Source organism: Callospermophilus lateralis, chromosome 8 (assembly GCF_048772815.1).
Source record: "Callospermophilus lateralis isolate mCalLat2 chromosome 8, mCalLat2.hap1, whole genome shotgun sequence".
NCBI lineage: Eukaryota > Metazoa > Chordata > Mammalia > Rodentia > Sciuridae > Callospermophilus > Callospermophilus lateralis.
Window position 1 is genome coordinate 127,644,309 of NC_135312.1, and position 15,163 is coordinate 127,659,471.

A 15,163-nucleotide genomic window follows, 5' to 3' on the forward strand; every position below is an offset into this window, starting at 1 on the left:
TTGAAAGTAAGAGATAACCACAAAATCCCTAATATCTATCCAAGGGAATCTCAATTGCACTTGAAAAAGACTATTAGAAAATCAAGCTCAATCACTATTTTCCTAAAAGAGTATTAGTACATTTATTCCCTTTGAATAACCTTTCTAGTCTCATGTTCAATTTATTGTTTTCTGCTAATTTTCAAATTTCTACAATCTTGCTTTTCAGTTCAAATTTTTTGACTCTTCAATTCCAAATCTCTTTTTGTACTCCAAAAACCATTAATCTTCTTTTTGTTGTTGTTCTTCTCCTCCTCTTCATCCTCCCTCCTCCTCCTCCTCTTTTTAAATAGTACTGGAATTGAACCCAGGGGCATTCTTTCCCTGGGCTACATCTGCAGCCATTTTTATTTTTTATTTTGAGACAGGTTCTCACTAAGTTGCCAAGACTGGCCTGAAACTGGAGATCCTCCTTCCTCAGCCTCACCAGTAGCTAGGATTACAGGAGTGAACCGCTGCACCTGGTCTTATTCTTTTTAATGTTCCTATATCCTTATATTTTGAATGTAAGTTAAATTAAATAGAAAATTAATACATAGACTCTTATCCAAAATTCATTGCAATTTGTTGGCTATTATTAAGCTAATGGTTAATCATAGTTTTATTAAGTTTCATTCTCAGGACACATGGCTATAATGGGGGCAATATTCCACAATATTTAGATAAGAATCTGAAATCCTAAAAGCAGCAACTATTAGTTTGAGTTCTACTGATTTTGCACACCTTCAAGACAAATGCTTCCATTTCTCCCATTTATAATTCATTGTTACATTATTGTTACTGTTTAGAAAAAATGGTATTGAATGTCTTTTAATTTTATTTAGTTTATATACATAGAATCCTAACTTGATTGATCAATCCCCCAAAAAATTATGGTAAATATCCATTTTTTTAAGAAATTATAGGAAAGAATGAAATTATGACATTTGCTGGTAAATGAATGTAAATCGAGAATATCATGCTAAGTGAAATGAGCCAACTTCAGAAACTCAAGGTGCAATGTTTTCTCTCATATGTGGAAGGTAGAATGAAATAAAGAGGAAGGGAAAGATAAGATAAAGAACCAAATACAAATTAATGGATAAGCAAAAAGAAATCTAGAAGAGTAGAGGAAGAAGAATTGGAGAGAGGAGAGGGGATGGGAGAATAAAGCAGAGGAGGGGGTGTCATTAACTGAAATTAATTTCCATGAATGTATGAGTCTGTCAGGATGAACCCAAGTACTTTGTATAATTATAAAGCTCTAATTATAATTACAAAACGAAGAAAGTGACATGCAGAAAAATAAATTAGGCATGTTTCTTTCACTGGAGAAAGGTTCATGGGGGATGAAAACTTTGGTGTGAGACACCAGGTCGACAAACAGGACTGTTGGCCTGGAGAAATGTGGTCCTTATGTGATAGAGCCAATGATAAATTTGATTAGGATGGGTTAAATTGAAACTCGAGTGATCCTGTTGAATTTTTGTATAAGTAAATAATCTGTGTCAAGGATATACTACTTCACCTCAATGGTGCTTGCTCAATGCATGGCATATTGTGCAGTTACTCAATACATAAATATGAGAGGGTCTGAATTCCAATCTTATGTTTGTTCCTAACTAATGGTGTGACCTCTTTATAATTTAGTTCTCTAACTTATTCTTTCTGAAGTATTTTACAGTACATCATAATTTTATTTAAATAGTTAAAAGAAAAATATGTAATAGAGGGCCTGTTTTGTAGTAAATGTTCAAAAAATCCTGGCTGTCAAATTTCTTTATCTGAACTATATTGGGAGAGAACAAATACAAGCCTTCTGTATTTTTCCCATGTTTTTTGAAATTTTATCAAAGAGTGAAGCTTTCATAGATCTTTTCAAAAGTTCTGTAATTGTGTAAAAATACCCATGAGAAAGAGGTTTACAATTTTTTTCCTTTCAATGGATACATGATTCATAGAACTAAGTTCAAAATAAATTACTGAATGCCTACCTTTTGCCATGCCATAAAGTAAAGCTCTAAGAGAATGAGATAAATATTCTACCATCCCTACCTCAAAATAGTAATACACCTGTGTGGGAATCAGAAACATCTACAAATCATTATACACTATGATCACAAAAGGTCAGTCAGAGAGAGCATCAACATGAAGCAGAGCAGGGAAAAGCTGGTGAAGGTTGTGTGTTTTCTAGGGAAGTATGTGGAGGGGTGGGGAGTTAAGGGAGGTTGCTAATATCTGAGGTCAAATAGTTAGTGCAGAGAAATAGAAAAGTATGTGTAGAAGAGAATATATTTAGGAGGTAATACCATGATGAAGAAACAGAGGCTAGATCATGCAAAGTCCAACAAATGTGCCCAACTACCCATCTTTGAGTTCAGTTTTCCTCTGAATGACTTCATTCTCAAATAGTCTTACTCCTTGGAATAGGCAAAAACACTACTGGGACATTCTGGTTTCTACAACTGGAATTAAAGAAAAAGGATTATTTATTTCCTAGTCATTTCTGAGGATATTCCCATCAATATCTGAGGATATTCCCATCAATATCTGAGGATATTCCCATCAATATCCCAATTGATGTGGGATGTGGGATGAAATGTGCAGATTTTCCAGCTTGAACTAGAAGCCTAGGTTTAATTTGATAGAATTGCCAATGGAATTATTTGGACTTAAGGAAGATGAGTGGTTATGAGTGTAATGAGTGTAAACGTATGCTGGATTGTTTAGTAAACAAAACAAGAAATAAACAGAACCCAGGAGTTGCTGAGGTCAAGGAGAGTCAAGGCTTTGGGTATCACTGAGGGATGGATTTAAAGTGGACTAGACTGAAGGCTGTTGAGCATTCTGAAGTATTAGAAAAAGGGACCTGAGACAATGATGGTGAAGGTAAAGAAAAGGTTCCAATTAAAACATGTTGACTCAAGTCAGGGAATGGATAAATATATGTGATGAGTAAAAGAGACACAGTTGAGATGAGCTTCCATACTTCTAGGTAGGCCTGATTTAGGGTCAGAAGTTGGGGCAGTTGTAGGGAATAGTAGCTCACTATTGCATAAGCTATTTTTGTTTAATCCTGTGATAATAGTATTCGAGTGCCCATTACTACATGATGCACAGAGGCACTGAGTCCTAGAAATTAATAAAGAAAACATTTTCATGATTTGTCATAGGTTGAAGCTAACACTTTTATATAAACTTCCTTATCTGATAGGACAAAATGCATATTTTATAAACAGCAGAGGTAGAGGTAAAATGCCCTGTAGGAACTATGTTGGAAAATTAGATTGAGATAAAAACAAAACAAAACAAACAAAAAAAAGCGCTGTAGTTAACATCTAGCAATTATTAGTTGTATTAGCAAAACTTCATTTGAATTTTTGGCACATTTTTTTACAAGGAACATTCAAAAACATACAACTATATATCAACATATATATTCAGTTAATATGTTATTATTCTTGATGCTTTCATGGACATGCATAACTGTTCTGGGAAACTCTGGTACACACTCTAGTTAAATGAGTGTTATTTAATTGATAAAATGTTACAAGTCTCATATTCTGCATTATATAAGTATCTGAAATTAGTTACCTTTTCATGATCTTTAATAAATTTTTAAAAACAATTTAATGGGCTATTCTTATACAATTCTTATTCCTAACCATGGAATACCTTCATTTCAAGTTTTATGCTTTCTCTTTTTTTCCCCATATTTTACTGAAAAATGGTTCTAATCAGATCTCTAACTCCTGCCAGACTCATTCTTCTCAGGCCATGTGAGAAGTGTCCAACCCCTGAAACGTCTCCCAAACCAAATTCAGTTTCTCAACACCAGCTTGCTAGCCAGTATTTCATTTTTCATACACTCTTTTCACTTTCAATGTCAAACTATTCAATAGGAAAATGAGATAAAAACACCATCTGTGTCCCTATAAATAAGTTCAATTTACTAGATACAACCGAAGTTTTATTTTAGCAATATCAATTGTTCTCACATCAGTCAAAAGAGCATAGAGGTTGCTAGGTTGATGACCATTGGCGTACTCTCCATCATTTCTTAGTAAAATATGTCAGAGAAGCTGGGCGCTTACAGGTTGGACTCATAAAGTTTTTCTCTTTTAAAATGCCACCTAATTTCCATGATACCAATTCTTAATTCCCCAGTGAGTATTATAAAATGATGTCATATTTACAATAAGTAGTGGTTATAATTTCTTTGTTGTTTTTATTGTTGGTTCTTTTGCTGCAATTTTTATCCTTTACCTCAGGATGTTCAAAGAAGCCCAAAGATAAGGAAGTTTCTTAACCATTAAAATGGCCATTAATGTCTGCCTGTGGAAGGTAGTGATAGCAATTTCTTATCAAAGGTAAGGAAGGCTTTCAATTCTGCTCTTTATCACTATTTGTTAACAATCATTTAGAGATTATCATCTCATTATATGCAGGTTTATGACACACTCTAATGTATTAACATCTTACCATGAAACAATGAAGTTCACCTGGAAGTGAACCCTGAAATTCTGAATTTATTCTTCATATTTCACCAGGAAAAAGAGGTCAAAAATTCAATCATGTCTCTGAATCCAAATTCATATATATATATATATATATACAAACACACACACACACACATAGACATATTCTTAAAAACATATATATATATGTGTATATGTAGTTTATATATATATATAAACTAATGATCAGTTGGATCTTATAATTATTATAAGATCTTATCATTATGTGTGTATATATACATATATATATACACACAGAGACATTCTCAAAGGTTGATATATAATATTTGCTAATGATTTATGTGAAGAAATCCATGATATGAATTTATTTTTCTCTATCAAGTTTGTAAGAAGAGAAACCAATCCCAGTATTCCTTGATAATTGTTGTATTTTTTACACTGAATAAATTTTTCCATAGTAACAATGTAAGTCACTGAAACTGTTAAGCAATAAATAAAATGGCAACTAGGTGACATTTGAATAATAGGTAAAAAAAATTATTGCATACTGCTTTTAAGTGGAAAATTTGGAAACATTTTCATACGAAAATGATTTACTATTAGAACACATTTTTATACATCAACATGAACAATAATATACATTTGATTAATAAGTTGAGTAGTGGCTAATAAATTTTATTGAAAACTTGACTATAAGAGAAGATGAACAGGGTTGTCTGACTCTACCTTATCCTGTAGATGCACTTATAAGATTCAATTGATCAGTAGGAAAGCCTTCATTGGATAAAGATATCAACAATCCTGTTTTATATATTCAACAGAAGACACAAGTGTTAATGAGGCCTAGATAGCCAACTTGCTTCTTGATTCTATGAGACATCAGTTATTCAGAAAGACATGACATGGCATCTGTAGAAATCTGCAGGCATGGAACCCAGCCCACTTCCTACTGGGGAAGCAAGCAGAGCCAGTGGAAAAGGCTGAGAAATGGCAGACTAGGGAGGCCTTGGCAGCATGGGAGTGGGTTAGAAGGGCAGGTTGGCTATCTCTTGACCTAGTCTCCTGTCCAGTTTTAAATTTTTCTCAGAATTTTTATCTTTAAGAAGACATTTTTTAATAGTAGTTATAGCCATAGTATAAATTTTATAGCCTTCCAATCATCTCCATATTATTACTAGTAATACCTAAGAGGAAATTGTCTTGAATCAATTTTTCAATTTATTATTTTTTGAAAAAAAAATCAGCTGTCACTCTTTGCTTTCTAGAAATGATATACCTCATGGCAATCTCGGCGTCTATTCATGAAATATGACATATTTGGATACCTAGGCTGCTAGAGAAAGCAAGCTCACTCCTGCTACTTGGGTATGTGACAGAACCCTAGAATAACATTGCCCTGTAAGCTTCCTGCCACAGCCATTTTCTGTGGCTCCATTGTGGCTCATGATATCTGAAGCCTCTGTGTAATCTGGTAGAAAAATATGTGAGAAGTAATACTTCAGTGTGAATATGAAATTTGTGCAGAAAACAGAGACGGGACAGAAAATCTAGAATTGATCTGATGTATTTTTTAAATCACTAGTTCTGGGCATAAATTAGATTTTTAACATATTATTGTTTGTTGGGACTATTTTAATTCGCAATAAACCCAATGTAAGTTTTTAAAGGGAACTATATATTTAATTACTGAACTTCTGTTTCTAAAGAAAGCTTAATTTATCATGAAATTTGCACAGGATGTTTACTGATATTTATTATCAGAGAGGCTCCAATGATATCAATTACTATGTAAATGTTTGATAATGCCTGAGTGCCTACTTCAGAAGTTCCCACTTAGTCTAATAAAGATTTATTTAGGGACTATTTTTTTAAATGTATAAGCACTGAAGATACATGCATATATTATTCCATAAAACGTATTTTATTGTTTTTTTTTAAATCACTTAGAAATGTGTATAGGTCCTTGTGTAGAAAGAAAAACTAGGGTTATGTATTTGGGAAGTGAAGAGAGAATGCCAGTGTGGTAGGCAGATTAATACCCCCCTGAAGACAGCCTAATTTTGGAACCATTTAATATGCTACTTTACCTGGAAAATGAAATTCTGTAAATGCATTTAAATATCTATTGAGATCCTTATAAATGAATGAGTGAGAAAAATGTTGGAGTTCGAGATTTTTAAGAAACTGTGCTGCTGGCTTTGATGTTGTAGGGAGAGTTCAAAGGCAAAGGAATTGCAGGAAAATCTATTGGGGAAAAGGAAAACCCTGCTCAAACAACAGAGATTAGCTTTCTCGCAGATCTGCAGGCTAGAAGTCCAAGAAGAAGGAGCCAGCAGGTTTGGTTTCCCATGAGGCCTCTTTTATTGGCGGTCTCCTTTATGTGGGTTCACAGGGTCTTTTCTCTGTGAACACGTATCACTAACATCTCCTGTTCTTAAAAGGACACCAATTATATTGGACTAGGGTTTACTTTAAAGGTCTCATTTTAACTTAATTACCTCTTTAGAAATCTTATCTTCAAATACAGTTACATTCTGTGGCACCGAGTGTTAGAGTCTCAATGTATGTTAGAGTTTCAACATATAAATTGGGAGGAATCCAATTCACAGTAAGGGAAGAAGAGAATTGGGCAAGGATGACACAATTTCAATACAGATCTGACTTAGTCTCAGGGAAACGGACTGTCCAGAATAAGGCTGCACAAAAGAGATGTCTCAAGTTTGCAAAAATCACCAAGCTGGGTGTCACTCTGCTGCTCAGTGATCCACTATGTACCTTCCTTGGAAGAGCAGGGCCTCACCTCAAACTGCCCAGGAGACCCCAAAGGATCTGCAGGATCCTGGTGCACCTGTGCAACTGGAGGCTGTCATCTGACTGTGCTATGCTCAGAAAAAAACGCAAGTTCTTTCTTTATTGAAGGAAGATTGAAGTGGCACATTTCCATGATGGTCATGATGATTTTGGCCCTTTATTATTTCCATTTTTTTCTTGTGCAGAGAAGAAAGGTGAACTAATAGTTGTTAGCACCTTGGTACCATTTGCAAGCAACTGAACGTTGCCAGCTCTGTAACATGTTGCATAACATATGCTTCAAATAAAAAAAATCAGCTAATTTAATTATAATAATGATTTGATATTGTTATGGAACTTCATAAAATATGGAGCATAGATAAAAATCAAATTTTGTTACACGTATGCTCGAAAATGTCACACTGAAACCTATTTTTAATAATTAATATGTGTCAATAATTATAATAAAAAAGAAACTTTTGGAAGCTCATGCTTCAATTGTGAAACATTTGTTATTATTACATGTACCAATGCGAACTCAGTTAAAAGGAATAACCCCAGAGAAAGAATTGCTTGTTATTGTGATGACAGAAAACAAATATTAGTGAAATACAACTTCATGGTAACAAAACCTCTTCTTACTAAATTGAGAAATCTATGGAACAGAAGCATACATACACACAAATGTGTTTCCCAATCTTGCAATTTAATAATCATAATAGAAGCTGTAATTGTCAAAATAAATATAAATTACAAATACAATTACTAAAGTATAAAATTTGGGACAAAATTGAAGTTTAATATAAAAGTAGCTTTATCTTTGCTGCCTTTATTATTGATGTTTAGGATTTTTTTAGGTTTTAAAATATATTTACATTCAGTAAACTTAGTTTTAGTGATTTTTCAATAAAATGTCTTCTTATACTGATTTTTAATGAATCTTCCAAATTTGGACTTTTTACTCAAAATGAATTAGAAATTTAAATCAAAATAGTCAATGAATGATTCATCAAAAAACATAGCTTTTTAAACTTTAAAGAATTAAAACTCTTAAAAATAAGGCTTTCAAATCAGATGCTGAGATTTATTTATACAAACTTCAGAAGGAAACTGATCATACTGAATATGCAGTTATATAGAAGATTTCCTTTTAATATTACATATTTTTTCCATAAGTTTTTTAAACTTTGTGGACAATATTATATGTTGTACCCTTTGTCACTGCATGCATTTATGTTATGGGCCAGAATGGAATTAAACTTTGAAAGCCTATGGTTTTGCAGTATTTGCCTACAATTTGCAGCTTTAAATTGGGGCAAACATTCAAAATATCTTCAATATAGAAAAAAGTTTTAAAGCATTCTTTAATATAAATATTTACACTAAATGTTTTAATATGTACAAGTAAAATACAATGGCAGTCAACACATTTGGGTTAAAATAGTTATATATTTTAAAAAACAACATTTGATAATGATATTTAAGTAAAATTAGCAAAATTCACTTTGTGGTTATCTTAACATTAATGTTGAGATTGTTTCCTCAATTAAAAGTATTTTGGTCGGGCAAAGACAAGTCAATTATAGATTTCACGAGTTTATATTAGCCATAAAATACAAATTTAAATAATTTTTCTTGAAAAAAATATAAAAATAGGACATCAGTGACAAGGTATTATAGACAAATACAGATGAAAAGTTACATAAATAAATTACACAATTGTATATAAAGATAGTTTTGCTTATGTTATATAAATATTTTAAAAATTGCTATATACTTGATTTTAAATTTTATTTTATTAAAACACAGCATCATATCCATATATATATATATATATATATATATATATATATATATATATATCACACATTTCCATATGTGAAATCATTCAAATTTGAAAATAATTTTGTATATATATGTCAAACAATAAAGCAATTTGTAAATATATAAACATGAAATTTATAGATTATATAAATCTTCAAAATACTATAAAACTGAAATTATTTATTGCTTTATTTCACTGTCAAAAGCAACTCTGCATAAACAATATTTTATGTGGTCATACCATATGTAAAGGAAGTTGAAAGCTATATTTCCATATTTCATGTTTTTGAATTGAAGAAGTGGTAGACAATTTTATGTATAATTAAAATCAATTTTTTAAGAAAATAGTGGTAACTTTCCATCACTGTGACAAAGTACTTGATAACAACAACTTAAAGGAGGAAAGGTTTACTTTGTTTGGTTCATGGTTCCAGAGGTGTTAGTCCATGGTGACTTGGCCCTGTCTCTGTGGACTTTTTGCAGGCAGATCAACATGGCAGGGAGACTGTCACTGAGAAGAACTTTGCACTCATGAAGGTCAGAAAGCAGAGAGGGAAAGAGAGAAGGAGTGGGGAGCAGGAACAGGGAGACAGAGAGAGGGAGAAAGGGGTTGGCACAAAATAAATCCTTCAAAGTGACTCCCATACCCCACTTCTTACTGAGCCCCCATCTCCCAACATTTCCACTACTTCTCAATAGCACCTCTGACTGGGAACCAAGCCTTCAACATAAGAGCGTGGTTGAGCATGTCAGATGCAAACACTAGGAGAAATGAAGATTCCTCTTTTTTATTAATCAGCAGCAATTAACTGCAAGAGTTTATTTGTTCTGCTTAAAACTTGATTTAAATAAGCAAAATGGATTTGAGAGAATAGAAAGTAGGTACCATTTCTACCAAATAAGACACAAAGCAAATAGGAAAGAAAAGCTCCCATTTCTAAGTATGAAATCATGAATCAGTGAGCCAGAGACCATGTCCAGTGATCTAAGATTCTGCTAAAACGTACATAATGTGTTATGGTTTAAGTATGAAGCGTCCCCAAAAGTTCATGTGTGAGACAATGCAAGAAAGTTCAGAGATGAAATGACTGGTTTAACCTAATCAGCACATTAATCTAGTTGAATTGATTATCTGGGTATTGATTGTAGGTAGGAGGGGTGTGACTGAAGGAGGTGGGTTTCTGGGCTGAGCCTTTGGGGCTTATATTTTGTCCCTGGTGAGCAAGAGTCTCTCTGCTCCCTGATTGTCATGTCCTGAGCTGCTTCACTCCATCAAGTCCTTCTGTCTTGATATTATTCCTTGGTCCAGAGAAATGGAGTTGATGTCTGTGGACTGAGACTTCTGAATCTGTGAGCCAGAAATAAACATTTTCTCCTCTAAAATTGTTCTTACTGGGTTTTTTGATAGCAGCAGTGAAAAATCTGAATTAAAAAAAAAAAAATAGGTAATGGGCCTGGGGATATAGCTCAGCTGGTAGACTGCTTGCCTGACATGCACAAGGCTCTGGGTTTAATCTCCAGCAACACACACACACACACACACACACACACACACATACAGTAATTACACAGGACTTGGAGAAGCCCACTGCAGCGAGCAACTTTGACAGTGTATTCAGCTCATGGAGTTTCCACCTTAAAAAGTGAGTGAAGATCAATGTCAGCAGCAGTCAAGCTCTAATCCCCAGAGGGGTCACTTCCCTGAATCTGTTCTGAGCTATCCGAGCTATGTCCACCATGGGGAAAACACCAAAAACGTAACCGTATCCTTTACTGAGATTCAGTTGGAGGGGTCAAATGTGACTTTATTTTCTTGTTCATTTCTTCTTTCAGATGCCTATCTTCATTCTCTTTTTAAAAAGCCAATGTCATGATTGTTCATTCCAATTGGCTAATGAATGGGTCAGTTAAGATCAGAAGAAAATCTTCTTGCCTCACCTGCAACCTTAATTCCCTTTATTAATTCGGGCTGTGTGATTTTTTTCCTGCTTAAACAAGAAACACAACCAAAAAGAAAATTGGAAATAACAGCAAATGATGTATAGGCCTTGTTTAAATTAGCCTTGGGGCAGGACATGATACAGATAGAGGTGAGACACCTGGGACCTGGTGCTGTCAGGAGTTGTCATCCACAGAGCAATCATGAAGATGGAACAATTACATAAAGAAAGTTCATTTTTTTCTGCATTTTCCCACACATCTAGTTGCTTTTCTACACCTAAGCTATTGGTCCCTGGACTGATAATGTATCATTATTTATTATTTATTTATTGCATATGTAAGATAGACCTTGGCACTTTGTTTATGCTTTGATGATTTGTGAGGTGGGGGGAACGACTCTTTGTGAGAGGACACAATTTGCAGCATTCCACACTTATTAAAGGGAGGCCAAATTTGGGACCATTAAAAAAACAATAAATACTAAGTAAAGAAAATCATACAGGATACATTCTTGACATGGAGAATTAAACTAGAATTCATTAATAAAAATAACAGAAAATCTTCACATATTTGAAAATTAGTCATTGCTAATCTTATTCATTAATGAATTTATAATGGATCACAACATACATTGACAAAATGTTGATCAAAAAGGACAGGCGAGAGTTCATGAGAACAAAGTTTTTTTCATAATAAAATATTTCACCATTAGTTAATTTTCCTACTTTACAATAGGAAAGAAAATGAAAAATGAACAAAGTAATTTCTGTGGAATTAAAAGAAAAATAGTATATTAAGTTTAAAAATATTCAAGGAAGTAACAGAAATAGATGATAGAGAAAATAGTACCACAGAGTGGGTTTTAAGGACAAATTTACTATTTGAGAAACCTCATAAACTTGAAAGCATCTGAAAACATTAAAAAATACACACACACACACACACACACACACACACACATATATACACATATATACATTATTTATACATAATTTTACAATATTTAATTTATTTTGGGAAGAAAAACATGAAATGCCATTTGAAAATTAATTCACTTTATTTATCATTACCTGAAGGATGTTCACAGTCAAATAAGCAAAAACGATAGAAAGCAGTGATAAATAAACTTGATTAAAATAAAGTAATATGATGCTATAATATGGGAAGGCACGAGCAGACACTCAGCAGGACAAGACAGATTTTTGAGTTTGAAATTGAGGAAACACTTCTCCGAGGAGGTAATGTTTCAGGTAAAATCAGACTGGGGTTGGGTGCTTCCCACAGGCTCCTCAGTGGAGAAGCTTTGCATACCCAGGGTTTAGCTCTCTCAAAGACATTTGACAAACATTTGAAGAAAAGGAAAAAGGTCATGAGTGGATTTTTTTTTAAATTAGCATTTCAATATATACAAGTTGTTATGAAATATTTTCTTGTATTTATTTTCCAATTACTACCCTGATTTTCTCCATACTCTCCATCATAAACTACTAAATGACTTCCAGCTTTCTACCCCACATCTCTTACTTGCACTTTCCTGCCACAGCATTTCTTCCTTACCCAATTGGTTAAAAAAAAAAAAAAAAAAAAAAAAATTTCCCAAGATTTCTTAGGTACTAGTCTTAATCAGTGTTCATGACTATGTCCACATTCATTAGCCATCTATTCCAATAGAAAACACTGATTCCATTATCTAATATCCAACCACCCAGAACTATCACCTCAGTGCTAGATTAATCTTTATGAGTTCTGACTAACCACCTCCACCTCAAAGTCGAGTAAACTCAGAATGTCCCTCTCCAAATACCACTTTCACCAAATTCTATTTCTTTACAGTGTCACCTATCTTGACAAAGAGCTGTCTGTCGTATCTTTAACATATTTATGCATAGATTATTTTTTAAATGTATTTTCTCCTCATACAGACTATCAATATCTGTTACATAGATAATAGCCAATCTACCTGTTCCTTATATAGATAACCCATACTATATTGTTTCAAAAAATCAAATCTAATAATATACCTCCCTCATTTAGAAGTTTCCTAATGAATTGCCAACTTTCTTATGCGTCCCTCTGAGGTGTCCGAATGGCTGGTCTATTGTGAAGTCACATTTCTCTTCAAACTCAGTTATGCATTAGTCTTGTTAAAGTACTTCCAGGTACCTGGAGGTGCTATAATCTCTTGTCTTAGGATGATCTCTGGGATAGGAAAAATTATCCTTACTTTGTTTCACCAATAACTGATCTCTCAAACATTTCCTGTCTAGGTCTTGTTCATTCTTAAAGGGCTAGAAAAAAGTTTTCCTTTGGGACAGGGATCTGTCTTGTATGTACTCTCATTTCATGACTTCCTTTAAAACACTCATCTCACTTCACTGTACTTGTTCAGATAATCTGGTTTCTTAGAGAAATTTATGGAGAAAGGGACCCATTTGGCTATCTATCCTCTGCTTTATAAACCAACACTTAATACAGTGCCAGGAAACAGAGTAGATGCTCATTAAATAGAGCAATGTGAGTACACAAATGATTGAAAACTAATCCTTCACAGTTGATGCATTAAGCAAAGCAGAAAGTGCACACTGGAATCCTTTTATTCCTTTCAATTTTTTCTTTTGAAAAAGCTTGAGACATATTCATCTTACACATATGTATAGCAAATAATTTAATAGACACCCACTTATACACAATCCAGATGAAGTGAATGTTAATATTTAACATACATGGTTAAGATTTAATGATAATAACACTTTTAGAAACTCAAAGTCTTTTTTTTTTTTTACTTTTTTTTATTGGTTGTTCAAAACATTACAAAGCTCATGACATATCATCTTTCATACATTTGATTCAAGTGGGTTACAGAGGCAAAGTGAATGATTTCACCTGCTCTCTGTCTTTGTGAATATATTATGTCAGTATCTTAAATAACAACCCTTGTTAGTTGATTTTTGTAGACTTTGAATGTAATTAAATATATTGTTTAAAACTTATATTAACTATAATTATGTTTTTGAAAACTAGCCATGTTGGCAAAATCAGAAGTAACTTACTTAGTTTAAGTTAAGATCTGTTCATGGGGCTGGGGATGTGGCTCAAGTGGTAGCGCGCTCGCCTGGCATGTGTGGGGCCTGGGTTCGATCCTCAGCACCACATACCAACACTGATTGTTGTTTGTGTTCATAGTAGCTGCCATTCTGACTGGAGTGAGATAAAATCTTAGAGTAGTTTTAATTTGCCTTCCTCTAATTGCTAGAGATGTAGAACATTTTTTATTATATATTTATTGATTGATTGTATATTATCTTCTGAGAAGTGTCTTTTCAGGTCCTTGGCCCATTTATTGATTGGGTAATTTAGTTTTTTGGTGTTAAGATTTTTGAGTTCTTTATATATCTTAGGGATTAGCACTCTATCTTATGTGCCTGTGGTAAAAATTTATTCCCAATTGTGTATAGCCAACAAATTTTTAACATTGCATACATTACAAATACATACATATATATATATATATATATATATATATAATTGTATAGACAAACTATTTATTTTATTAATGTATATGCTTTATTTCTGACTTCCACAAAAGCTGTGTTAAAAAGTAAACCAAGATTTCAAATGTTATCAACCTGGATTTGTGATTTTGTTGATGGGCTTTGTATGGTTTCTCAGAACGTATTGTTAAGTACTTAACAAATCACAATCATTATACTTCTTTGTTTTTTTCCTTTTTAATTAAGTAAGTGTCCTCTTTTTTTCTTAATGATATTTTCTATCTAAAAATCCATTTTTCTAACAGAAAAATGACTACAGTATTTTTATTTTAGCTATTTTTTCTCATATAATTTCTATAATTTGCTTTTGAAATTCACAATTTTTTGTGCTTTAGTTGTGTCTCTATAATTGTACAGAGTCTTTATGTATTTTAATAATTAAACAGAGAAAATGATGATAAAGATGACTTTGGAATCTTTCACAGTCCTGTATGCATGTACTTCTTTGGCCTGTCCATGGGGAAATTGCACATACCCTTGAGTTCCAGGGATATCTTAATTTTTTGCTAATTTTCAGCTGCAGGTTCTCAGGCAATTTGATTGGTGTTAGTTCAGTTCAGT